Raw genomic sequence first — 27,989 nt, forward strand, 5'->3', positions numbered from 1 at the left:
CTTTACTCCAGAAGCATCCAGGGGGCAGGTGGCTGGCAGGCACAGCCCCGGGGAACGCTCCCCCAGCCAGTGTAATGAGGGTGTGAATGGCTGTATGCTAGCCCCCAGTGGGAAGGTGTGGCGGGGGACTGGAGGTGGCTAGTTGGAGTTTAAAGGGGGTACAGCCATGGAGGGTTGTCAACTCTGGCTGAAGCTATTCTGGGGAATTTTTTTCTCCAACATGACAATGTCATTTTCTCAAAATAGCCTATTAGAATTTCCTGGATTGCTTTCAGTAGTCACTGGGAGATCAATGCCGATTCCCGGAGACTCCAGGCCAATTCTGGAGGGTTGGTAACTCTCCAGCCCTGGTGCTTTGCACTTTGGTTATTCTGGTTGTCTAAAGCAGGGGTAAAGTACAGCAGCCCTGGGGGTTCTGGTCATCCCCCTCCTCCAGGCCCAGAATTTGGGAGGTGCAAAGGTGGTTAAAGTTCCTTTAGCCCCCCAACTCTGCTGGGCCATGTCTCCTAAGAGGCAGAGCTCAACCTAGCCCCAGCTCTTGTCCCCACTGATTTAGACAGTGGCAGGCCTTCAGTCTGCTTTTTTCACTTTGAGATCTAGATGGGGAGGATTTATTGGCAATTCACTGAGGAATCTAACCCACAGATTTATAAGGCTCCAGTCACCTGGTTATCTAAATAACAATATACAGTTCTGAAGGAATCTCAGTGGGGCAGATGCTGGACCCAGCACAGGGTTAAAAAATGGAGACTGAAGAATATTCGGAGACTGTGACCATTTTAGGGTAGGGACCACGTTTTCCAATGTGCTCATATGGCCCCTAGAACAATGGGGCCCTGATCCCACCTGGGACATCTGGGCACAGCTGTGATATCACTATTTCAGAATAATTTGCATGAAGAAATGCTATGTGAAATTAGAGAGGGCAAAGCCAAATGGGCTTCACGCAGCCTCTCCTTGTTTGTAATCCTAGTGCTTTATGAGGATCATCTTTATGTAACTCCTTTATGGCGGAAACAAGATGTCACTGTCTGGCAGCAGTGCACTGCACTCCAGCTCATTAGATCAGGAAAAGAATCTAGGCCATTACTTATTTCAGACTTACTTCTTTCTTTATGGTCTAACAAACAGGAAGGTTTGTCATATCAGCTCCAAAGAGGCGGCTGCATTTCTCTTGAGATGCGTTAATCCCAGTTTATGTCTGTTGGGATGATTTGGTATCACAATGATCACCTGAAACAAAAACAAACCAACCCCCGAACAACACCCCAAAATAAAAATAGGCCCCTTTAAAAAGTTTTGTGGGTAGCGGCTGTCTCCTGCCTGCCTGTGCCAGACTGATTCACCCCCACACCAAAACACGGGATATTTGCATCTTGGATTAGCTGGATGAGAAATATTTGTAGAAGTTAATTTATTGCTAGCGAAAAGAGCCTGGAGACAGAGGCCCTCTGCGCACTCTCAGAACAAGTCCAGCTCCCGCAGAGGGGGATGATGTGGTGTCTCTGCCTGCCGGCAACATACTTTAGCTTTATTCGCTTCTCTTCTCTTCTAGTTATTTAGGCCATGATTCAGGAAAACATCTCCATTTTAACCCATGCTCAACCCACCTGAAATCAATGGATCTTACGTTCTTATCTAATTTCAAGCATTTGCTTATGTGCTTTTCTGAATCTGGGATTTATATTCCGGCCAGCACTATGGGATCTAACTACTGATCATGCCTGGATGAACCACCTTTAGGGCTGTCCAGTCTCCTGATATACAGTGGTGCCGGGCACATCACAAATGCTTGTTGAGACTGATCAGCCGGAATGAGCTTTCAGTCCTGAATAACTGCTCAGACTGAATATAAGAATATCAATTCATGCCATGATGGTGGTTTGTGATGTCCAATAAGAACTGGACTGAGACTGTATTGGGGTATTGGCTGGTCCTTGGGTGGTAATGACATTTGCTCACTCCAGCATGGCCTTTATCAAACAGGGGACATAGAGATGAAAGGCCCAAGCCTCTGAGCCAGCCAGTATTGAGTTGCACAGGAATGTGTCATTCTAAAAACACCCGTTGTAGAACAAAAACCAAACACTTTTAAAGACCCAAGAGTGCAGCATGATGAGAGAACAAACGTCTGTTGCAGGTTGTTAAATGACTGTCACTTCTTACATGTCTCTTACAATGAAACAGTAAGTAAAATATGGAATAACCCACAAATTTAGGTGAGTTATAGCGTCTGTTGGGATTGAGTGTTAGACTTGTCAGTTGCTTTTCGCAGTAAATTCAGAACACTCAGAAGTAAGTCACAGTAGTGGTTTTAAAATCCACCATCTGGCTGTGAAATAGAAACTTCCTCTGCTAGAAACTACAGCTGTGTGGGTACACATCTACTCTAGGTTTTCCAATGGCTGCAACAGAAGTAGTACTTTATAAACTGGGCTGATTTGCCGATGAATGGAAGGAATGCTCACAGCACACGTTCGGCCAAGGAATTCAGAGTCGATTTTCAAAAAGGCTGAAAGGCCCAGCCTCTCTTCCTGCGAGTGCATGTTGCACATGGAAAATTTGCACCTGCATTTTTGCATTTGCAAAATGAATCTCAGATGCAAAACAGAGTAACTTTCAGCTCTAGCTGACTTATTTCTCTCTCTTGCTGGTGTAAAACTGTCCTTGCAAAAAGGAAGCTGGCCTTTTGAAAATTTGGCTTTTAACTCTGCCAGACAAGGACAACATGTGCCTCCGTCTGTGGCATTTGAAAGGGGAGATGTAAGTCTTCCCACTGCCAGAAAAAGCTTCTCTTGTAAGTTGCACAGGTGCTACTGTGAAATCTGAATGTCTTTGGTTCAAGTCTCATGTGGGGGTAAATTATTCACCCCTTATATGTCCTGTAGGAAGACAGGCTGGTAACTCCTCCAATGAATATTAAATCAGAAGAAATCTATTCTTGTTTCTAGAACTATTTGTATCTAGTATGTAACTTGAGAGCATTTTGGAAAAAGCAACAAGACACTGAAAGAAGTTTTTTGGTTAATATTCTAATATGTGTGCACGTGAAAGATTCCATAGTCTCTACTGTTGAGAACATAAGAACAGCCATATTGGGTCAGACCAAAGGTCCATCTAGCCCAGTATCCTGTCTTCTGACAGTGGCCAATACCAGGTGCCCCAGAGGGAATGAACAGAACAGGGAATCATCAAGTGATCCATCCCCTGTCTCCCATTCCCAGCTTATAGCAAACCAAGGCTAGGGACACCATCCCTGCCCAGCTTGGATAATAGCCATTGATGGACCTATTCTCCATGAACTTATCTAGTTCTTTTTTTAACCCTGTTATAGTCTTGGCCTTCACAACATCCTTTGACAAGGAGTTCCACAGGAGAATGAAGAAATAATTACCCCCACAACAGTACAACCTCAGACATTCTCTTATAGGCTCTCCCCATGCCTTCACCCCCTTCCAATATCTACAGCATGACCTGTAGGGACCACCCTAGGCATAAAACAATTCACTGGCCATGGCCATACTGTCTTTCATCTATTCTGCCCTTGGCTGTTCTGCTGAGGCTTCAAACAAGACAGCTAGTTGGGATAGTGACAGCCTTGAAGAACTGGGATGAGGTGACAGCAATCTCATTTCAAGCAGGGCACCAGAGCAGACAACACATGGCAATTGTGTTGAATGGGTAGAACTGGGCCAGTTCCTAGGCTGACTGAAGTCAACAGAGATTCTTCCATTGGCTTTAACGGGGATGGCGTGTGACCTGGAGACTTGAGAGGTAGCCAAGTGCTGTAGTTCCTGGTACTGATTTGCTGAGCCATTTGAATCCTCTCCTCTGGCTCCTGAAATGGGATGGTTGCAGTGGGCAGTATCAAAGGCCGTCCCCCGGGAAAAAGACATCACTCTGTTAGGAATTTCCTCTCTAAAATACACCTGTTACTTTGGCCTTTGCTCTCATTTATTAGCACTGTTATCAGGCATTTGCATTTCCAGAGAGTTCTTAAAATGCAGCCATTCCTTGCTTGGTTTGTTTGAGCAGGGAGCTGGATGGAGACACGGGGCAGAACTCCCACTGGAAGTGAGCAAGGGAGAGGCTCCCAAACTCTCCTGGCAGGACCCCCCTTACTGATAGATTGGCAGGTGGGTTCCTGTCCTGGCTCCACTCACCAGGCACCATCTTCTCTCTGTCTTGCCTGGGTTTTGCCTTTTTTCTCCTTGTTTTGCTGCTGCTCTTGTTGTTTGCTGCCCTCCCCCCCTTCCTTGTTGAAGGGCTACGTGCCCCTGGGGTGGGCTGTCATCATTGGTGGCTCGTTGGTGCCCAGGAAGAGTACATGCTCCTAGCTGAGTCCTGTGAGAGCCTGGGGCCTCTGCCATGCAATCCTTCCCAGGAGGCATCCAGCGCTCTCCACTGGCTTCAATGGGCTGCGGATCAAGCCCGCCGCAGTGTCACATTTGCTGCGGGAAGCAGGATAGACTTGGGGCCATGAAGCTTTGTGTGTCCTCGTTGCTCTTTTCTGACCGCCCTGGGCTGGACCAGGCCTCTGAGGCAGGAAGTGCTGCATCACGGAGTCCTGACGAGAGACCGTGGGTTTCAGCCTCCCTGACTCTGACGCCCTCCCTGTGTAATGACAGCAGTGTCTTTGCACCTGCCAGATACGTGCTGCACAATACGGTTATTCCGCTGAAACCCCTCTGCTGGCCACACAGCTTCGGGAGGGTACTTCTGTGACTTAACACTGCAGAGATGCAAAATGATATTCATCCCCTGGACACGTAGCAAAAGATACATAACGACTAACCTTAGAAGCTGAGGCTTTTCCTTGCCTGCCTGAGACAGTGACTTCCTTCCCCAGATCTGAAGATGAAGCTCAAAAACTTGTACCTCCCATTAACAGAAGCTGGTCCCATAAAAGATATTTTGTCTCTCTCGTATCCTGGAACCAGCAGAGCTCCAACAGCACAGAGATCGGGTCTACACTAAAAGGTTAGGTCGGCCCAGCGATATCACTCATGGGAAGCAGCGTAGTTAGGCCAACCTAATGACTGGTGTAGCCAATGCAAGGCCGACGGAGGAATTCTTCCACTGACCTTGCTACTGCCTCTCATGGAGGTAGATTGCCGATGCTGACGGGAGAACACACCACACCTGTGACACTGTAGCATTTCAAGTGTAGGCAAAAGCCCTGGGACAGATTTGTAATATTTTTGTCTCTCTCTTTTTTTAAAATAAAAAACAACCCACTGGATTCTCAGTGTAGACAATGATTTATTGAATAATCAATTTCCTTATCTACCTAATACTTTGAAGCAATCCATCAATGCCAGATAATCAATCTAGCCTGTGAGTGTGTGTGTGTGTTTGTCCTGTGTGTCTTGGTGTATCTTTGTCAGGGCCAATGAAGTTTTCATTTTCATGTTATTCCTTTTTTCCCCCTATGGGTTTTGTTTATGGTGCATAAAGGAACATCACTAGGTTATATTACGCCTTACAAGATTTACAGGGCAGGACAGGGTTATGCAGTATGAATATAAAGGGCAATGCTATAATGCAAAGGGCAGCGAGACATTCTTAAACACAGAAGGATACACAGGAAGGTACGGAGATAAATCTAGGCAGATTACCACCCCCAGGTGTCATTCCCATTTACAGAGAGAGAAGATATTTGGTGTAACTCAGGCTCCAGGCCACTCAGCTGCACTCTCTGAATCTGCTTTGCATTCTGGGCCAGTTACATTTTTCTTTGCCTGACCTGTGTCCTCTGCCCTGGCATCTTATCCTGTTCTCCAGAGGGTCTGCTATGCCATGCTCTCAGAGTCCATAGAATTCACCCCCCTGAAGAAGGGCTACCACAATTCCACACCACTTAGGGGGTGACTAGGTCTTGCCTAAGCCTGTGGTTGCAGTCTGTGGACAGGAACTGACCTGCTTCTTCAGCAGGAGGGGCCTCCTAGGACTTTTATGGATAAAGACAGTCTGGTTCCCTGTGTCTAATGAAAGGGGGAATCAGGAAAATGAACCGTGGGAGGAGGCAAAAAGAGTGCAGCTTGCAAAGAAAGAGGGGAAGGGAGGAACTGAGGGGTGGGTTTGATCAGAATGGAGGTAGGATGCAAATTCTCTTCATGTTCAAGGTTGTCTGCAGCTGGGATGCTAGTTCATGCCTGTTAGAAGGCCCTCTGGAGCCTGGGTTTCATCTATGCTGCTGCATTGCTGGAGGCCCACCCCTTATTTTTTCCTGCTCTCTGAGCTGGCTGAGTGGCAATGGATTTGCAGTTGCATACGTTCGTTTGTCATTTTCCATGTACCAGATTCCATGCAGTGCAAGGGTACCAGGTCATCTGCGTGGCTGTGTGCAGAGACAGCATGTTCTAGTGCAGTGAACTGAACACTGGCCCACATGTACGGATTCTCGTTTCTAATCCCACCTCTGCCACTCACCTGGTAGATGTCCTTGGGCAAGGTACTTAACGTCCCTTGTGTCTCTGTTTTCCTATTAACAAAACAGGAATACTACCTCACAAGAGGGCGTGACTGTTTATTTGCACAACTGTGGGGACCTGAGGCACCATTGTGCTGGGCGTAGTAAGAGACAGTCCCTGCCCCAAAAGAACTTACAGTCTAAACAGGCAAGCCAGAGGAAAGGACTTGTCCAGGATCCCACGATCAGAGGTTAGAGCCAGGAATGGAACAACCCAGATCTGCTAACTACCCAGCCAGTGCCCACTGCACTGAGCCACACTGCATCTCTCATTCAGCTCCTTTGGGGATGAATTCAAATTCATACAGTGCCTTGAAAAATGCAAAGCACTATATAAATGCTAAGAATTACTGGCACAGTATAATATTTATTTTTGCCAAATGCTATTGGAAACATTCTTATTTCTTGTCAGAACCTGATTAAAACTTAAAAGTAAAAGCTCTCAGTAGAGCCAAACTCCCTGCAGCAGATTGGACTCATCCACGGGATGTGTATTTTGTTCTCTTTTGCACCTTTTTTTAAATTTGAAAACCCAGCAGAATTGCCACTTTTTAATTTTCCAACATCCTCAGGCAGAGGGACAAACAAATATTCATTTTTTCACACCCATAATTAAAAGCATCACCCAGGGGATAGCACTCCACTTAGCGGGGACAAGTGAAGTAGAATTCTGTGTATTCAAAAAGAATAGCACACTCTGAGCCTAGGTAGAGTTTTCAGGTGAAATCCCGGCCAATTGACAAAACTCCCATCGACTTCAACGGGGGCATGATACCATCTATCTTGGGTATTTGAAAACCCTCCATAACTATAGTAACTGAACACCTCACAATCTTTAGGCCCAACCCCCCATCTGAAGCAGGGCAGTCTTGCTATCCCATTGTACAGATGGGGAATTGAGGCACTGAGAGACTATGGGACAGATTTACAAAGGTATTTAGGCACCTAAAGATTGTACTCAATGGGAGTTAGGCGCTTAACCTGCTTAGGTGCTTGTGTAATCCCACTAGGCACCTATCTGCATCTTTAGGCTCAAAAATACCTTTATAAATCTTGTCTTAAGGGACTCCCCCAGGATGTCTGTGGCAGAGCAGGGGATTTAACACAGGGCTCTCTTCCATCCTTACTGCTTCAGATGGGTTGGATGATTTGTTAAACTCTGTGCCTTCCAGGGCTGGATGGCCTGAGGGTGGCGAGGTAATTTTAGGGGCATAGTTCAGAACTCATGAGCTCAGGAGTGTTATTGACAAAGATTCATTTCTGAACAGAGGATGGAAATGATTCATTTCTGAACAGAGAGAACAGAGGCAATAGAGGATGCCAGTCTATGAATCCCACTTTACATCTTTTTAAGAGGGGAAAATACGATATATGCTATTTCCTGAGTATCTCCCCAACTCTTGTGCAAACATACCCAGGACATAACCCCTTCCAGCAAAGCGAGATGAATGCACCAGGGACTCAGGTAGAAAGTAAGAGTCTCCTGGAACCCTGCAGGTCAGCACAGATGTGTAGAGCATGAAGGTTTCTGAAGCTGTGTGTTCATTGCTCTAATGCCCCCAAACTCACACTCCTGTCAGGGCAGCAGGACACTACACTGGACAATAATATAATCAGTGTGGGAACACTGGCCAACCCAATGCTTGGTAAAGGCTTAAGTGCTTCTCCTTTTCCCTCTATATTTCTATAGGCTTCAAAAAACAAGCCCACTGATGGAAAGGGCAAGATAGCTGGTTCTAAATCCAAGCAGGAGGAGGATACTGGAGACAGCCAGCATTGTGGAAGCAGTGTATGAGGACACAAAAGCATCTGATATCAGCTGGGCTTGGGATTAGAAATGCTTGCAAGAATATTGCCCTCTTGTGGGACCTGAATAAATTCTGCTTTCAAGTGCTTGCAATCAAGCGAGGTGGATTTAATGAGCCCAAGTGGGCAAGACCTCAAATTTATGTTTAATCCAAAGGACTTCACCTTGTACAGAGCCTCCTAGCATCTGGCTAAGACACCGCCTCAATTGTATGGTGAATGGGGAGAAGAGAACATCTCTCTAGTCACTAACAGCACTTCCTGCAACTCCTTGGTGGGCTCCAGCCGGCTGGTAACATGTAAGCTCTTTGGGGCAGGGACCCTCTCTGTGTTTGGTGTCTGTAGAGCTCCTAGCACAATGACAACTTGGTCTATACCTGGGGCTCCTAGGAACTACCACAATACAAATAAAAATAATTATTCAAAACCCTCTTCTCCTGCAATGAGATTCCCTTTAAAGGCATTGTATGGCTATAGTGTATTTAAATGAAAGTCAAATCTGCTCTCTACGGGCAGCAACATGTTTCACTCTTCATATTAATTCTTCAGATCTGTTAAAGATGTTCCCTGTTCTTAGAAACTTTGAAGATTTGTGAATTATGTGTTGGCTGCATATGATATCCCCCAGTCTCCTTGTATACACACCCATACGGCTAGCGGTACTCAATATCCTCAAAGACCCATTTGTGCCTCACAGGGAAACGAGAGACCATTTTAATTCCCTCCACCATATTTTCTGTATTTCTCTTCCAACATAATTTATTTCTGTAAGACCAAATCCTGCAGTGCTTAGTTTGATAAAACTCCAAATGAGATCAGTGGGCATTTTGCTTGAGGAAGGCTCCGAGATTTAGCCCATAAATATTTAATGGAAATAGGATGATTTGTTTCTTTTAGGATTCTGGTGCTTATCCCTCACCTGACTGAAGCCTCTGCTTGTGACATCATAGTTCATTGCAATGGAAAGGACCATAATGTCCCAGAAAGGTAAAATTCACCCTGGGCAGGGGGCCAGCCCCAAAACTATGAACCTCTTTAGTACCATGTAAATACACAAATTAAGATTTTTGCTGGCCCTCTGCTTGGGATGAATGTCATCCAAACAGGATTAGGATCTCAGATGAAGATGTAGTTGATGAACTGTCAGATCTCACTTGCCCTTTAAATTAAGGGGAATTATAAATAAAAATCCCAAACATACTCTGTCACCTCAGCATTCCTCTGTCCTCCCCGGAATTCTTTACCAATGAGGTTTCTCATTAGGCAACACTGGTTTTGTACACATGCCCATTAATTCATATACTGTTTGGTTGATGATTAGTTAAAATAAGCTCAATATTTGTTTTACTTTTTAAATATTAATGTAATGTTGGTTATTTGAGTTTGGAGCAGAGGAACTTAAAATACTTTCTTTTCTGCAATACTATATTACATTTTGAGTGCTGAGGCTTCTGTGACTGGATCTATTTCTCCCAATTAGAAGGAGAGCAATAGTATACTCAAATCTCTAACCCAACCCGATTTGCATATCATTATCCATAATGCTTTACCTTATGAATTCACATTTAATTTTAGTTCTTGGTGGAGGCAATTCTAACCTAATTAAATTTCTCTCTCTCTTTCTCCAAGAATCTGACACTTTCCCCCCGTCCTGCTTGAGACAACAGCTGAGCCACACAAACAAGCCACAGGAAAGCCACGTGACAGTTGTTGGGATTTAGTCTTGCTTAAATATTAGCCTCACTTTCATTCCACTAGAATTCCCCAAATGCCATCCACTCAAATCCTCATTTTGCAAATTATCCAAACTCTATTCGTCAACCTCATGCCTCAAAAGTAGAGAGAAGAAATTAATACAGCTTAAGTCTTGGACAATCTCTCCTTTTTCCTGTTGAAAGAATAAATTGGATCCATCTGCTTTCTTAGTAGCTGGTCAAGATTTTTGTTCATAGATGCAGGGAAATAGAATAGGCTTAAAAGTAGCCATGTCGATACAGTATCACTATTTTCTCGGACAAGCAACTAACATGGACAAGAACTGGGCTAATTATTGCAATGTCAGTTATCACTGTTGCAAGTGCAGAGAATGGAGATGACAATACCAGATGTATGAAATCATTTTTCTTCTGGAGATCATTAATTCAAAGCACAGTAATCCTTACAGCAATGGCTGTAATCATGCTACCAACTTCTACAATAGAGCGCTGGTTTTGATATGCAGTAGGACTGGTCAGCACCATGGACAGTAGTAAATCGCAATCCTCCAGTCTCCCTGGAAATGACCTTCAGTTTTCATTGCTCTGATGCTAGGGGCTGTCACTGTGCATGGCCCTGGTTTCAGGGGCTGGGGTGTGGTGGGAACAGCCAGCCCTTTTACCCAAGTGAATTATCTGGCATGACACTTGATGGGAATCCTCAGGAAAAAGGGCTCAGGAAAAAGAGCAACACCAGTCCAAACACCTAAGGTGGATGTAGAAAAGGAGTACTTGTGGCACCTTAGAGACTAACCAGTTTATTTGAGCATGAGCTTTCGTGAGCTACAGCTCACTTCATCAGATGCCCATGAAAGCTCATGCTCAAATAAATTGGTTAGTCTCTAAGGTGCCACAAGTACTCCTTTTCTTTTTGCGAATACAGACTAACACGGCTGTTACTCTGAAACCTAAGGTGGATGTGCTGTTCTAGTGCAAAATCAGTAATTTACTAGAGTGTGTTGCACCCGTGCAGAAAGGGTAATTAACAAGGCTTTTGTGTAAATCCATATGCATCTGCATTAATGGTTTGTGGCCATATAATGCACCAGTATAAGTATATCAATGCAAAGTTCCTGAATGTAGACAGGCCCCAACTCTAAAAGGGGCACCATGTATCCATTTTGGCCCCATTCTGTACATGTATTAAATTATCTAACAATTTATCTATCCTTGGCACTAAAATGCCTGTTATTCTGGCATCTAAACATATAACATGTTTAATGTTGAGACATAGTTCCTGGGGCACAGCATATAATATATGGGAGAAAACTGGGCTCTTTAGAAATGGCAGGGGAAAGTTTCACAAAAAATGTATTGAAATTTTAAATTAAAAAAAAACCGCCCTTGACTGCTCTAGTTGGTTGAAAAACAGCAGAGACATTTTTGTGAACAGTTTCCAAAATAATTCACAAAATATTTCAACCCACTCTAAGTAAGATAAATCTCACTCTTAGAAATAGAGATGGGTGAGAAAAATCCATTAATGATTATTAGACATATTTAGCAAGCAGACCAACTGAAACCCTGCACTGCTCAAGCAGGGGAAACTCATATCTTAAGTGGGAGTCTTATCTGTGGGAACCCTCCAGGGCTCTGGCCCTGAAGGTAAAGACCAGGAATTAGACAAGATGTTCTCTAACAGACAGGAGTGATTCAATGGGGTTGAACCGCAGGCTGACGGGCTGGGCTAGCGCTATATCGGAGGTTTATTTGGCCAGTTTTCAGTTGTAAAATTCCTTGCAAATATGCCTTGCATTTTGACCTTGATGTGAGTTTCAAGAGGCCAATGTTGGTTTTTGAGAGGCTGCAGTCCTTTGTACACATGCATGGCAGAGTTGTTATCATGCCTGAAATGGCCAGAGATCTTTGCTATTTTTGAACAAATTAATTCTCACTAAAGCCACTAAAATGTCTGACCTCAAGTGTCTCCTTCCCTCTGGCTTTTCTGTGCATCGCCTCCCCTGTAGCTGGTGTTGGGAAGCAAAGCAGTTAGTAGGTTTCCTTGTATTTTAAAGAATTCAAAAGGTCACTTCAGTTTGGATGAGACTGCTAATCATTTTAAAACAATGCCATATTGGCTACACAGCATAAAATACGCCTACCTGCATCTCAAATAGATTTGACTTGGGTTGTTTCCCTTCCCCAGCAACAGTTTGACCATCTATATTTAGTGTTTGCCCACTGGTTTGATATATATATATTTTTGACTGCATTATTATTAAGGTCACTTTGTGTGGCTAGATGGCTTTTTGTGCCTTGTGAGTGTTGGTGGAAAACCAATTTCCATATGAAAAATGAAAGTTTATGCCAACAGGATTGTAATTCATAAATTGTTACGACAGATGCATTTTGAAAGGAAACACAGAGAAACCAGGATAATAAACCTTGCCATCAAGGGAGTGGACTTGTGAGTCTTGAAAAAATTTCTTGCCCAAGGATTATTTATGATTATTACCCAACAAAATGTGGTTTTGCATTTTTATTGGTTGCAAATTACTTGTAAACTCACTAGGGGACTAACGATTTTTCCTCCACAGCCCATGCTACTTGAGAGGTTTTTTTACATTTTTATGGCTGATATATACCATTACGTTCAATATATAATAGCAATAATTACTTCTAAATCAGTCATTTTCATGGAGAACAATCAGTATGTTAAAGGGTTAACCACTCTGGGCTTTCAGTTGACAATTGGGCTTTCAATTGACAAAAACTGGACATTAGCAATGACTCATTTCAAAGGGATGCTAGCTGGGGGGTGTGTGCAGTTTTTCCTTAAGCAGCAATAACTGCTGCTTACTGACTCTAATGGAGAACACGGATTATTCATGTTCCTAAACACTTTCTCATTAATTTTACAGCATAACTGGATGCTGCAGGGTCAGATTTCTGAGTTTCTTTACTAGCATTACTTGCCAAATAATGAAGCTGAGCAGATTTGCTGGGCTGATTAATTTTTTTAATGAAGGAATAGAAGGAACTTTGGAAAGTCCAGCAGTGGCTTTTTCTCTGGCTGGCTTTGAATGCTGCCCTAAGACTTGGCACTGTTTTCTTGTCAGCTCAAGATGGAACCTAAAAGTCTCACATTTCTGAACTTCTCTGTTGGATGAGGCATTTGGCTGAATGGCTGGGCTGTAGCACTCTGGATTGGGCCCTTGGGGGAGTCGCCCTGCAGAGGTGCTGAGAATCCGAAGCAGGGCAAAGAAATCATGACCTACGAATAGAAGGGAGCAATGACAGGAGGAGGGTCGGGTCCAAGCTCAATACGCTAAACTGCGGCTCAGGTGACCTTGTTCAAGTCCCAGGTCTACATCTGAATCTCCACGCAGCCCTGGACAAGTTCCCTAGTTTCTCGTTTTCCATCCATACTGTGGGCATAACAGCCTTATACTCTTCCCACCTGTCATCTGTCTGATCTACTTAGACTAAGATGTCTGGGGTAGGGATGGTCTCTTACTATGTGACTGAACAGTGCCAAGCATGAGGGCTCGAGATGCTGCTGTAATACAAATAAATAATAATTAGGAAAGTCAAGAATGGAGTCTGCTTAACTGGTGAGAATACAGACTCAGCATCCAGGGCAGAGACAAAGCATTGGAGGAGTTTATGGGAGCCGACGAACTAAAACGATGGGAGCTGGGATCTAATGAGACTAGAACAGGATGTGTCCTGAAGTGGAGCTCGTGGGTTTGGGACTGTGTCTCGCCTGCTTTACATCACTTCTGGTTAGAATAGAATAGAATATCAGGGTTGGAAGGGACCCCAGAAGGTCATCTAGTCCAACCCCCTGCTTGAAGCAGGACCAATTCCCAGTTAAATCATCCCAGCCAGGGCTTTGTCAAGCCTGACCTTAAAAACCTCTAAGGAAGGAGATTCTACCACCTCCCTAGGTAACGCATTCCAGTGTTTCACCACTCTCTTAGTGAAAAAGTTTTTCCTAATATCCAATCTAAACCTCCCCCACTGCAACTTGAGACCATTACTCCTCGTTCTGTCATCTGCTACCATTGAGAACAGTCTAGAGCCATCCTCTTTGAAACCCCCTTTCAGGTAGTTGAAAGCAGTTATCAAATCCCCCCTCATTCTTCTCTTCTGCAGGCTAAACAATCCCAGCTCCCTCAGCCTCTCCTCATAAGTCGTGTTCCAGACCCCTAATCATTTTTGTTGCCCTTCGCTGGACTCTCTCCAATTTATCCACATCCTTCTTGTAGTGTGGGGCCCAAAACTGGACACAGTACTCCAGATGAGGCCTCACCAATGTCGAATAGAGGGGAATGATCACGTCCCTCGATCTGCTCGCTATGCCCCTACTTATACATCCCAAAATGCCATTGGCCTTCTTGGCAACAAGGGCACACTGCTGACTCATATCCAGCTTCTCGTCCACCGTCACCCCTAGGTCCTTTTCCGCAGAACAGCTGCTTAGCCATTCGGTCCCTAGTCTGTAGCTGTGCATTGGGTTCTTCCATCCTAAGTGCAGGACCCTGCACTTATCCTTATTGAACCTCATCAGATTTCTTTTGGCCCAATCCTCCAATTTGTCTAGGTCCTTCTGTATCCTATCCCTCCCCTCCAGCGTATCTACCACTCCTCCCAGTTTAGTATCATCCGCAAATTTGCTGAGAGTGCAATCCACACCATCCTCCAGATCATTTATGAAGATATTGAACAAAACCGGCCCCAGGACCGACCCTTGGGGCACTCCACTTGATACCGGCTGCCAACTAGACATGGAGCCATTGATCACTACCCGTTGAGCCCGACAATCTAGCCAGCTTTCTACCCACCTTATAGTTCATACAAGTTACATACCAGTGTTTTTGGAGAGCCTGATCCTTCCTCATGAGCCCTCATTCCACTGGGGCCTGCTATGCTAAAAGCTGTCCCCAGAAACCTGCAGCTCTTGCTGCCAGCTTGCATGTGATTTTGCAAAGAACAGAGAGCATGTGAAAAGGCTGCCTGAAGCAGCCCTGGACTCTAAGCTCAGCTGCCTTTTCCTCATCTTTCCCTTTTGGCTGAACTGCTCAGGCGCGCCCTTCTCAGCTGTGGCGGGAGCAAGTCTGGCAAGCACAACAGCTCAGGGTGAGCTCCCCCTGAAATGCCACATTTACTGTATTTCTGCAAATTGAATTTTCCATTAAATTGTTTGTAGAGGCGCGACATGGTGGCAGTCTCCCAGACATAATTATGCATGTCACAGACAAATATAAGTTAATAATAGAATGCCCTTTGAAATTACCTGTGGATCTTTTCATACAGGAGAGAGTGCATGTAAATGATGGGCAGTACCATTTAGGAGGAGTCCGAGAGATGCATGTGCTAGAATTTCAAGGCTTTTAGTCTCCGCTTTCCCTCCCAGCAGAAACTGAAAAGTATTTGCATTTTTTTTCTTGAATTGCCTTGATTCTTGGAATGGATTATTCCAGTCACTGGGCCTCAGTTCTATGCAGGCCCAGCTCTATCTGTGTTTGCTAGTGTGACTGTAGCCCCCTGATACAAGCTCTTAGCTGCCAATGCTCCTGGTTCAATTCCTGCTGTCACATAAATGCATCCTCTGTTGAATGTAACATGCATTGAGTATCGGGTTACATGCACTATGCTGCCCAGCCCTGGAAGATGGTGTGTGAATTGCATCAAGTGATGGGCAGTGAGGACTTGGGAGCCTTGGCAGATCTTTCCTTTTATCACAGCTCTGCTTGCGACCTGTCACAGGTGCCTCCTTCCTCCTGTCTGACTGGGAATCTTCACCCAGACTTCCTCTAGCGCATGCATGCCCACATCGATTGCAGCTCTCCTGGCATAGGAGTAGGGGTGGATTAGGAGAGAATCTTGGGGGCATCCCATTTAGGGTGCCCCCTGCTCCATGACGTGGGATCAGCCCTAGTTCTATAATCTCTGCAAACTGCCCCTCCCTGCCAATGACTTTCACCTAGCACAATTCTGATCCTATTCCAGCTGTAGCGAGAGCACGTAATTTGGTCCCCTTCCTTGGTGTATTTTGCGGGAGCCCATCCTGATCAGGACAAGGGGGCACGTGCCCACTGGAGCCGAATGAGCTGTCATGCACACACTCTTTCCTTCATGGGCTGCGAGCAGCTGGACTCAGAAGGGCACATGTCAAAATCTTCCCCATTGGCTTGCCCCTGCCTTTGCAGAGCCCTCTCATTGTGTTCCTCTCTGAATTGGGCCCATCCTTGCTGGAGACATAGGTCTCTGGGTAGCAAATGCAGCCAGCCTTAAACCATCAGTGCAGGTGGGGGATTTCCAGAGCAGGATGATCACTCTTTGGAATAAGACCATGGTTTCAGTAAACAACGGGCAGCTTAGATCAACCTTAACAGAAAGGTTAAGTGGTTCCTAAATTATTTATTGTCATGGTTACCAGCATCCATTCTGCTTGTTGTTCACCAAGTGCCATCTTGCAAAACCCCTCCCAGCTGAGATGCCTCTGATCCTGATGACAGTTCAGCTAATCCCTGCCCTTCCGGGGTCGTGGGCTCCTTTCTTGTGGTTTGCTGAATGCAAGAGACAAATGCTTCTAAGCCCTCGTCTACACTGGGGTGGGGATGGGGGTGGGGATCTGGGCCACTGGTGTATCAGTAGCTAATGCCGTAGCTAGAACGAGCATAGGATTAATTAGTCAATGGAGTTTTCTGTCAGAGTAATGTTACAATTTGTTACTGCTGTCTCTGCTTTGTATGTCTCTCTTTCCTTCTAAATGTGACTTTATTTAAAAGTACTTTCTTACCTTTCCTGGATTCCATTCCCTGCTCTGCCACAGATTCCGTGGGACCTTGGGCAAGTCACTTAGTCTCTCTCAGGGCATCTGCACACCAGGTGGCACCCCGCGGCAGGGAGCCTGCCAGCCGACGTCAACAGACTTGGGCTCATGCTACTGTGCTACAAATGGCTGTGTAGACAGTGCTTTTAAGCTGTTGTGTGGGGCGGAGCTGGGAGGCTGATGCGCACCCCTCTCTAGGCTTCAGCCCTGAGCCCCAGCCCATGCTGCGTCATGAGCCCTGCAAGCTCGAGTCTGTGGACCTGAGAGGCTCACCGCTGCAGGCTGTGTAACGTACCCTTGGTGCTTTACTTCCCTGTCTGTGAATGGGGATAATGGCACCGTCCTACTGGACGGGGTGATGTGAGAATAAACGTATTAAACATTGTGAGGGGCTCAGATCCTATGGTGGTGGAGGCCATACAATTGCCTTCGATAGTCACCTAGTGAGACATTGAGTTTACACCCCAAGATGCTTTGGCTACAGGCATTTTGAGGATCAAGTGCCTTAAATATACTTAACTACATATTTAATTTCGACTTTCATGGGTATTTACTGAGATTGAACAACTGCGTACTAGACGCAGGGCTATAAAACCTTAAAAATATGCTCTTAATAATCCCTTGGTATTTAACTAACATACAATAGTGTGTTCTATTATATCGCAATTAAATCCCTATTTGAGACACTTAATTGAAAAGGTGACTATAAGCTCCAGAGCATTTACATTTCTAGTCAGATCCCCGTGATCTATCTCTACCGCGCTGCACGTTTGTTACTATCATTCTGAGGCAGCATATATCTAATATATTACTACATTACGGCTGGGTTTTTAATCAGGGATTTGGGCTTTTGTGCGGTGATATTGCAGGGAGATTTTCTTCCAGTCGACACAACTCTGGCTGATCTGATGAGAATGTGTGCTCGCGTTTTCCTCAGCAGTCAGCTCCTCAGGCCCCAATGTTTGGTTCTGGGAGAGCGGAACTCAGCTCAGGAACCAGGGATGGAGCGGGTAGCCAGGGGTGCTTCCTGCTACTTTACACCTTCCAGGTGTGGAGCAGACACTGATGCTTGTTAGGGTTAGGGTTGGTCAGCACCCCGGGCGTGCAGCTGTGCTGAGGGTCTGATTGGAGGGTGGGTAAGGCCATTTCCCAGAGGGGATGTCTCATCAGCTGTGCAGCCCTTTGTGCCAGTGGTAACACCAGAAGAGGTTGGAATCAGGGCCAAAATACTGCATGTCAAATGGGGGAACCTTGAAAATACTGAACCCGCATCACCATCTCCAGTCCCGGCTTCTGGGCAGAACTCCGCACAGGTCGCTCCTTCAGTTAATAATTATAACAATGGGATCCTTTGCATTATTATTGTGTCTTCTGCCAGCCTTCGTCGGACAGGCGGAATTGAACCCTTGGGGGCACATGTGTAAGGCCACCTGCTTGCCATCTGGCCAGGTGACTTTTCTTCTTTAAACCTGAATTTAATTTAAGCATGTTTTAAAATGGCAAAAGCTTTCACATTAGACTCTTAGTCTCACAATGTGCCAGAGTTTTTAATTCATGTTAGTGAAACTTCTCTGTTGATTTGCAGCCTGAGATTCAAAATTCAGGCACCGGGGGGAGAGTCAGGGGAGAGAGAGACTCCATGACAGACAGTGGGTGAGATTCTGTGGCCTGCAGGAGGTCACACTAGACAACCATAATGGTCCCTTCTGACCTTAAAGTCTAGTCTATGATTACACTCCAATAAGTTTATTTGTTTGTCTGCATGTTTAAAATACAGCAATTTGTTTCTATAAATACTTCTGGAAAAAAAAGTGAGAGGGTTAAGGCACTGGGCTGAAATCCAGGAGATCTGAATTCACTTCCCAGCTCTGAAACAGACTCCCTGTGTGACCATGGGCCTGGCACTTCGGGAGAACTCATATCCCCATGTTACAGCTGGGGGAACCGGTGCACAGAGAGTTTAAAGAGTCTGATCCAAAGCCATTGAATTGAATGAAAAGACTCCCACTGACTTCAGTGGCCATTGGATCAGGCCCTGAATCTCTCTGAGCATCAGTCCCTCCAGCTGTAAAATGGGGCTAAAATACTCCCTTTCCCCCCTTTTTTAGTCTGTCCCATTTATTTAGGTTACACACTCTACCAGGCAGAGACTCTCTTACGTTGTGTACATGCAGCATGCAGCACAGTGGAGCCTTGATCTTGGCTGGGGCCTCTCAGCAATACTGTAATAATAATAAACAACAACAAGGTGGAAAAAGTGACATTTTTAACTTGCTTTTTTGTCTAATGAGCTGCCCATCACACTCCATAAAACTGTTCTGGAGAGCAAAGGAACTTGCAAGGTCAAATAAAATGTATGGCGTGCCCTTATGGCCCACCAGCGTAACCCCTCTGAAGTCACTGCACTGCAGTGGCACTGGGGTAACTGAGGGGGACTTTGATGCATAGAGGAAAGGACTTAGTTGGACGGCAGCAACCTGCCTCAGAAGTCACCTCCAAACAGGGCCTTGTGAAATGGTCTATGTGCCATTCACAGGACTAACACGGCACAGGGCCGCAGATGTTGTTTTCCCAAGTCAGGATCTGGATACCTCTGTTTTCGATTTGGTGCAGTTGCTCAGTGGTGGTGAATTGCAGAACAAACCAAATGGACTGACAAATGCAGTGTCAGTTTTCCAAAAGGAAATGGATGTCCTTGTTTCCTTTGGTAGGCAGATAAAAATAAGCACAGATCTGTGATGTAGCAGCTACTTGGCTTTTGCAGAGGATTGTACGGCAAGCAGTGGTTTCTGAGCAGCCTATTAACGTAATGCATACAGTATCTTACAAAAATCCTGTTTTCCCCATTTCAGTGCTATGGTTACATTTCATTTACAGTCTAAATCTAATCAGAGGATCAGCGTAGATCTTGGCAGAAGAGCCTTTGCTAGTCCTGGGAATGGGGAGTCAAAACAGCTGCACTCCTTTAGCCCAGCAAAGTGAGGGCTGCAGAGATCTGAGAGAGAAACAAAGTGAAACGTTACCTTCAGTTACAAAACCACTTTCCCAAAGTGATGTAGCTGAGTGCCGGATTGTCTGAGCTCAGAGAAATCCATTGGCTGGAGAAGAATACCTTGTTTAGAGGAAGAAGAGTAAAAGATTTTTTTTGGGGGGGGAAGTGCTTTGAAGGAAAAAAATATTGAAACACTTTACCCCAGCCCCCAGAAAACAAAGCTGCCATTTCATTGTTTAGATTTCAGGTGTTGCTAATTATGCACACTTGTGTTTTCTGTTATTTAATGCTGGCTAGTGATGGATGCTCCGTAATCTTGTGTAAGAGAGAGCACATTTGTTTTCTAAGGCTGACTGCACACAATCTGTTATTGTGTGGCACCGAACACTTTGAGGGTTGGTGCCTTTCAATGTTATCCATGAAAGCCAGGCTTCCCCAACAATAACCTTCATTAATCAGCCCTCTCTAGTTTGTTAGCATCTGTGACCACGATGTCTTCTTTGGTTGCCAAAGCTTGCTAGGAATTCCACTTTGAAAATCCTTCAGTTGAGCCCGTATTCTTTGAATTCTATTTGTTTTCTTGGAAGGGTAGAAAGGCCTCCTGGTACTGCAATCTTTTAGGTTGTGTCACCGCTGTGTTCACATTGAGCTAAAACTTGGTGTGAGAGGGCTCCACTTAAAGGGGATTGAACTTCATTTATTTCTAATCCTAGGCCTGAGATTTTCAAAATTAGAATCCTAAAGTAAGCTTCCTTTGTAACTGAAAAGAGCAGCCCAGTCTGGGCAAAATTTTCAAAAATGCCTGAGTCACTTTCAATTAGGTTCCTATGTCACTTGGATGTTTTGGAAAAGGTTACCTTCTTTGACTGAAATAGAGCTCCTGGGCGCTCAGACATTTTAAAAATCAGGCCATTTATTCAGAATCCTAAAATGTGAATTTAGGGGGGAGATTTACAAAGGTGCCTCATGGATTTAGAAGCACAAGTCCCACTGAAGGTCAATGGGAATTCTGATTTTAAGTCCCTTGGGTTGTTGGGGTTGATTCTCAGAAGTGCCCTAATTTTAGGATCCTAACGTCAAGTTCTTCATCCATCTACCAGCACCTAAACGAAAGTGGCTGCATTTCAGAGATGCTCGGCACCCATAGATCACACAGACTTTGAGGGGAGCTCCAGGTGTACAGAGACTTTGAAACACAAGGACCACTTTTATTTAGGTACCTAAAGGTGGAGCTAGGAACCTAATTTTGGGCATGCAGGTTTGGAAATGAGCCGTAAATAACAGAGCTTGGTATTCTGAGGTACATAAGGATAAAGCATAAAAACCACCCCAGGACTAGTCCGCTATTCTTGATGTTTTTTTAAAATGGTGGTGATTGATTTTAGAGAGGGTTGGCAGAATTCAATTTTTTAAAATAATTTTGTCAGATATCGATGTTTATTTTTAAGCTTTTAAAATTTTTACGGGTGCAATTTTTCAGAGTCATGGGAATTATAGGGGGCATCAGATAATTATTAAATAGTAGACATGGAGGTTCAAAAAGTTAAAGCTTTATAAACCATTAAAAATACAAATTGTCAATATCACATTTCGGAATATAGAAAGTAAATATCCTTGAATCAAACCCTACTTATTTTCGCTATTCATTCGCTAGCTCATTTGTAACAAGCCTAATTCTAAAGTCTAGATCGCTGGATTTTTTTTCTAATAAATTCTCACGCAGCATTTTTCTTACATTGCCTATCTGTACATTTTGATGATTGTCAATGGAAATATTTTTTCATTGGTGTGCGTGTGCGTGCATGTGTGTGTGCGTGTGTCATGAAATGGATGTTTACCAACATTTACAGATTAATCTAATCGGCCAAGCCTACTGGTAGAATGTTTTCTAGTGTATCTTTATTGTCCCAGCTCTAATTTGTATTCAGATAGTCATGTAAATACAGACTGATAGAGCACGCCAGGTCCTAAATCATGGGATGATCTCTCAAGTCAACAAACGGCATTTTTACAATCCTGAGTCAGCATTCATGAGATCTGAGAAACAGCTTGTTCAGGGTGCGGTCCTGGCTTCATCATCCACCAGGACCAAAGTGACTAGCATGCATGTAGCGTAACTTCTGCTCAGAATAGCCATGCATTCTTACTGTGGATTCTCTGGAAGTGAGATTAAAGCCCCAGCTGTGAACAATCAGTTCCTTAAAGACTAGCCTATCAAGGATATGTACATAGACACCCATCTTGAAGTAGCCTTGACAACCTGGTTAAAGCCACAAAAGTCTTAAATAAGGCAGGAAAATAAAGGCTGCACAGAGCTGAGTTCTTGCAGAGCTTCCTGAAGTTATTTTTAAACATGGTGTCACAGGAGAGGCAAAGCTTCCTTCAGCGCAAAGGCTCAGAAAAGGATGGAGCACCTTGACGCAGAGACAAGATGTGCAAACGGTTGTAAATGATCCATTGGAAAGTGGGTGTGAGTCTCAGAGAGCCAAAGGGCCATCATTCACTCTGAATAGCATGTCACTGCATGAGTAATCCCACTGACATGAATAGAACCAGCCGTGGAGTAAAGTGGTACCCAGCATTACATACTCACAGCTGGTTGATGTATGTACTCTAAGAAGGTGGGGGACAGTGTGGTCTAGGGGATAGGTATTAGGCGGGGAGACAGGAGTTCTATCCCGAGCTCTGCTGGATGATCTTTGGCAAGTCAATTTACCCTGGTTGTGCTTCTTGCTCATTTAGATTGTAAACTCTCTGGAGCAGGAACTCCCTCTTCCTGTGCGTGTGCACAGTGGACCCTGCACGTAGCTGTGTCCTCTCGGTGCCACTCTGATACAAATAATAATTCTAGGTGCAGCGTGTGTCTAGGAGTGAGGAGGTGACACCGGATTAGATTCTCTTACACGTCCTCTGACTCAGACTTCTTGGGCCAGAGGTGACGTGTGTGCAGTTTACAGGCTTTGGGAATATAGCACACTGGTAACTATTACCAAGCAGCAAGCCCCTCAGCCATGCTTGTGGTGGGAGAGTTTATTCTTTAAACAAGGCTTCACTTGTCTCAGCGATAATGAAGCAATTCAAAATAACCCTCTGATTTCAGCTGAACACTCCTCTCTTGAGCAGTCTCTCGCCTTGACCACATTTAAGCCCTGCTCTTCTCCGGCGAGTCAGTCTCCGACAGACTTTTCGGCACTTGAAGAGCAACTTCTAAGCACAGGCATAACTCTTCAGCTGGTCACCAAAATAAGAGCAATTATTAGACGGTGTCTCTGCCGCTGGTAACCACCCTCTCAAGCCAGTACAGTCAGTATCACTTTAGCTTTAATTGCTAAATGTCACCCTGGAAGGGTTGTCTTGCCACTCTGTGGCTGCACGTGTTTGTCCCGGTTTCAGACTGTAGGGAAAGTTTTGGGGGGGGTGGGGGGGTTCTGTACATTTCAAATGCTTCATTGTCAAACTGGCTAAAAGCCCTTATTTATAAAATGCGTGCATCCCTTTCAGCTTAACTGAAAAGGCATTAAAATAACTGCAGCTGTGGAAGGAATAATTACAGCTAGATTTTGTCAAGGACTCTCTTGTCTGATGTTGCCATCTGTGACACAGTGAATGCAAAGATCATTTTAAACATAGGCAGTTAATGTAGGGAATAATTCAAGAGCTTTAGATATTTATGGTAAATTATTTAACTTTATAGTTGGGTTTTATTGCCACATTATTCCATGGACTGAGGATCTCTGCATTTTCTGTTGCCCTGCATTTTACTGAGTTTCACTTTGTAGCAGAAAAGTACATTGCAGTAAAAGCAATACTTCAAACAATTCAGAAATGTTTCCAATGCTATATCTACCTACCTACCTACCCATCTAGTGTTCCTCCAGTAAAATTAGATCCTTTATCAAACAAATTCTTAGCACATCACTGATGCTTTTTTTTAAAAAAACATTTTTTTGAAAAAGTCATGTCATTGATTGTTAATCAAGTATTAATAGTCACCACTTCAAGCTTGGGTTGTGGTAACCTGCTATAGATGCTGTTTTCTCAACATTAATTTGCCATTTTCTCTTGGGAGAATATTTTATGGTATCCTCCTAGGAGAATGTTGCTGTATTATTCCCCTCCCTCCCCACCCCAAATTAAAACCACCTGCCATCTTGGAAATTAATAAATGGCTGCCAAAATCAAAGAGAGGGGGCTTGTCCTGGCTTTAATGATATTCACTGCTCTGTAAAAGGGGCCATGTTGCTGTGAAGTCAATGACACTATCAATCAAAGCAGGGTAGAAAAAGCCAAATGGGGACTGGCTGCTGAAAGGATCTGAGTGCTCTGTGCCCGATACTTACACAGTCTAAGGGTGTTTATGTTTTCTGTTGCTGTTGGTAATTAGCACATGGCCCATTTCCCTCTCCCCCTCTCCCCCCCCCGCCCTTGTAGGATTGCCAACTCTGAATGAAGCTATTCTGGGAGATTCCCCCTCCCCCCGCAACATGACGTAATGTCATTTTCTTAAAATATCCTATTAAAATGTCCTGGATTTCTTTCAATGGTCATCGGCAGATCAATGCTGATTCAGGGAAATTCCAGGCCAATCCTGGAGGATTGGCAATCCTACCCCCTTGTGGCACAATAGGACTCATGAGGATTTCTCCCCTTGTGACTCTAGGTGGCATTTCTTTAACTTTGCCTTGGAGCGGGGCCCAGCAGCCCTGCATAGACAGACAGGTTACATCCAGGAAGAGGACAGAGTAGCTCCCTGTGTGTGCTGCTGGAAATGCATGAATCCTCCCTGCCCTTCCGCTGTAATCTTTGCTATAGCTCCAGGTTAAAAGAAAAAACAGTAAAACAACTCTTGGGAGCCAGCTGCCTCCTGCCCTTCTTGACGTATCTGGCGGGAGGTCTGTGACTTGCGGGAGGCCAAGGTGGTGTATCTGAGAAGATGGCAGGCCTCTGCCAGCATGCAGGACTGTGACAAAGTGGACTTTCTAAGGAAAGCTACTGCCTCCAACTGGCCTTGCATCCTGCATTTTTCACAGTATTTCTGCAGCTCTGAGACAGGAGATGGAATGTTCCACCCATATGGGATTCAGCTGCTACTTTTGATCACATAAGGCCACGATATAGCTGCATGGCTGGCATCCTGGTTTGGATCTGCATCCCAATTCAAAGAGGAAAGCAGGAGAAACTCTCAGCATGAGGCCTCTTCCTATTCTAACCTGTGCCTGCAGCTACTTCTCCAGCTGTGCCTATGGAAAGGAGAAACGAGATCAACATCTGCCACTGCACACATCTGGGGTTCTTTAGGGCCCTGGTGATTCTTTCCCTATTAATCAGGAGGCAGTCATCCTGCCTACTCCGAAAGACTCCCCATTCTTCATCTGATTGTTGACTGGAGCAAAGCACTGGAGAAATCCTACAAAGAAGGCCTTGGTTTGGAACAGGTCCCTAAAGGGATCATTTATCTCAGGGAGACAAGATGCTCATCTCAAGAGACAAAGGAAGGATTTATATCCAAATGGTCACTTCCCTAAGCAATTTCTGCAGTTGCCATGTGCTCTCGGCAGCAGCCCACAAGAGAGAGAAACCCAAGCACTGCTCAGTCCCAGTCATGTTGGGAAAGGCTCTGTCTTTACAAGGCTGTGAGTCTGATCAGCCTGTGACATGGGATGTGGAGAGCAGCAGGAGAAAAACTAGTTCTAGGAATGGCAGACCATTGGCTGTCTGAGGACACCTCAGGGTAACAAGCATGACTTGTGGCATCTTCCTATTCATCAGCGCATACAGAGAATGTGGCAGGGTTAGGTACATGCTGTTCCATCATCTTTAGGCCTTAAAATGGAGTGGGACTGGCAAGTGGCATTCACAGTCAGATGCGGGGCATGACTTCTCCTGCAGATCTCTGCCAACCTGCTAGAGTGCAGAGGCTCCTTCATTCAGAGCATTCACCGAGTAACCACGGGCTTTTTTTTAGGAGCAGGGGACAAGGAAAGTCCATAATTTCCTCCCAGTCTTTCCCAGGCCCTCAGCTGCTTTCACTAATTCTGAATTGCTAAATCGATTAAATAGAGACAAGAGCTCTAAACTCTTACTTAATGTCTTAGTTTCATCAGTGGAAGTTGCCAGCTGTACATGCCTTTCATGTGTGTTCACTGAGATTCCTGCTTCTTTTTCCATACACTCTATGGTTTTCTTTCACCCAGACATAGTGTTTTTGAGCTGTGATCTCTTCCAGTGTAGCTTGGTTCAGCACGAAGATATCGGGCCAACACGAGACAGTCTTTCCTTTGTGGAAGCTGCAAATCTCCTCAATTTTGGCTGGGCTGTAGTTAGCCCCCTCTAACTCCTTCCTTTTCTAGAAGCACCCTTGCTCTCTGAAAACAGCCCGTCTACTGGTTTTGTTACAGTTGCAACACAGATCGTTTGCTTGGTAAATTACATACTGTATCTCTCTCCAGTACAAAGGAAGTTGAGTCTGCAATAAAGGTCACAAAGCGATGTTTTGGGGAACTGTGTTAATCATAACTAAGAAAAGATGAAAACAGATTTCATTCTATCTTTCTGTACACAAGGGAAGCTTTCTCAATTACCACGTTTACATTTTGCCACTTATTTTCATCCTCAGCAACGTTTCATTGCTGGTGCAATATTTTTTCTGTAAACTGTACTCTTTTCACCAATTTCACATTGAAATAAAAACAGTCGTATGACCCCCCCACCACCCATTGTAACATAGCGTATTCTCACCTTTTGGTCAACATTTTGACTTTCAGATATTGTGACATTCTTTCTTGGATCAGTCCCGTGTACTCTCCTGAAAAGTATTCATGTTGTCTGGCAGCTTCTTCTATCTAATCTAATTCAAACTATCCATTGGCTGATGACCGCCATTACCATGGGAACTGAAAAAAGAAAAGGAGGACTTGTGGCACCTTAGAGACTAACACATTTATCTGAGCCTAAGCTTTCGTGAGCTGCAGCTCACTGCATCGGATGCATTCAGTGGAAAATACAGTGGGGAGATTTATATACACAGAGAACATGAAACAATGGGTGGAACTGAGTGCCTCCAAAGAATTTAAAAATAGAAATAGTAATGTCACTTTCTTCCTTTGCAGCCGGTAGCTGTTAGTTGTGTGTGCGTGCATGTGTAAAAAATTATTGAAGCTAGGGTGAAGAAATGAGTTTTGAAGTTAGTTCTGTAAGATCCATGGTTGTTCTCTCTTGTGGCAGTAAGTTACATAGTCCAGGCCTATTTCTTGTAGATGTTTTGTGTCATGAGCCTCAGAAAACTTGGACCTCCAAAATGCTTTGATTTGGGTATTGGGTTAAGGAGGTTCATAATGGATCTTTCTTCATTCAAAGAGATTTGTACATCCTCAGTAGGAATCAGATCTGAACACTCACCTTAAGTCTCCTGCTTTGTTTTCTTTTGTGTTTTAAGGCTGACTATTGTAGTGAAGGAAATGCAGAGACTGCAAAAATAGCTCTGTGCAATGAAGTGTAGTGTAAAAAGATTTTATTTCTCTTGCTCACAATCTTTCAATGCACATACAACCAAAGACTCCACTTTTTGTCAGGTGAGACAGCCTCATTTTATATTTTAGCTGAGTGACCAGTACTTATGTTGACAGATGGACAGAGAAGCCAGGAGCCAACACATAATTCCTGAACTTGACAGGCTACCTTCTGCAGCTTCATAACTTTTACATGTAAAGCGAGAAGATTATGAAGTGTTTGCTTTGGCCCCATAGAGGCTGGATTGAGAGTCCCTGATGATTAATTACTGTAATGGTTAAAGAGCATGGAACAATGTGCAGACCTGGCTTCTCTAGCTGCTCTTTTTGTTTGTGTAGAGATATGCCAGAATTCTCTCAACCCTGTTACTGACACACATTGTGTCAAGATCTGTTTACAGACAGTATCAGAGCCTGTGGAGTGCCTGTATCTATGGCTCTCTGACTTGGGATTTTAAGCACCATTGCAATCTCCTGCCTTATAGAATCACCACTTTATAAAGCTCAGAGCTGTTTGCCTGGATAGGATCGTGTCAGTCGCATAGTAAGTCCTTGTCCAAATGTTTCTTCTCTGTGTGTATGAATGTTACTGTGTGTGTGTGTGTTAAATACAGTCCCTAAAGCTGAGCTACCCAAAGTTTGTGGGGAGTGGGTATATGCCTGTGAAGCTGGAGCT

At 44.5% G+C, this 27,989-nt stretch overlaps 1 protein-coding gene across 3 annotated transcripts in view; it reads left to right on the forward strand.

Annotated features, from left to right (window-relative positions):
• Positions 1-27,989, forward strand: part of GRIK3 (glutamate ionotropic receptor kainate type subunit 3) — a 229,752-nt gene that overhangs the window by 11,437 nt on the left and 190,326 nt on the right. The window lies entirely within an intron of this gene.

The sequence above is a fragment of the Lepidochelys kempii genome, chromosome 19 (genome assembly GCF_965140265.1).
Source record: "Lepidochelys kempii isolate rLepKem1 chromosome 19, rLepKem1.hap2, whole genome shotgun sequence".
NCBI lineage: Eukaryota > Metazoa > Chordata > Testudines > Cheloniidae > Lepidochelys > Lepidochelys kempii.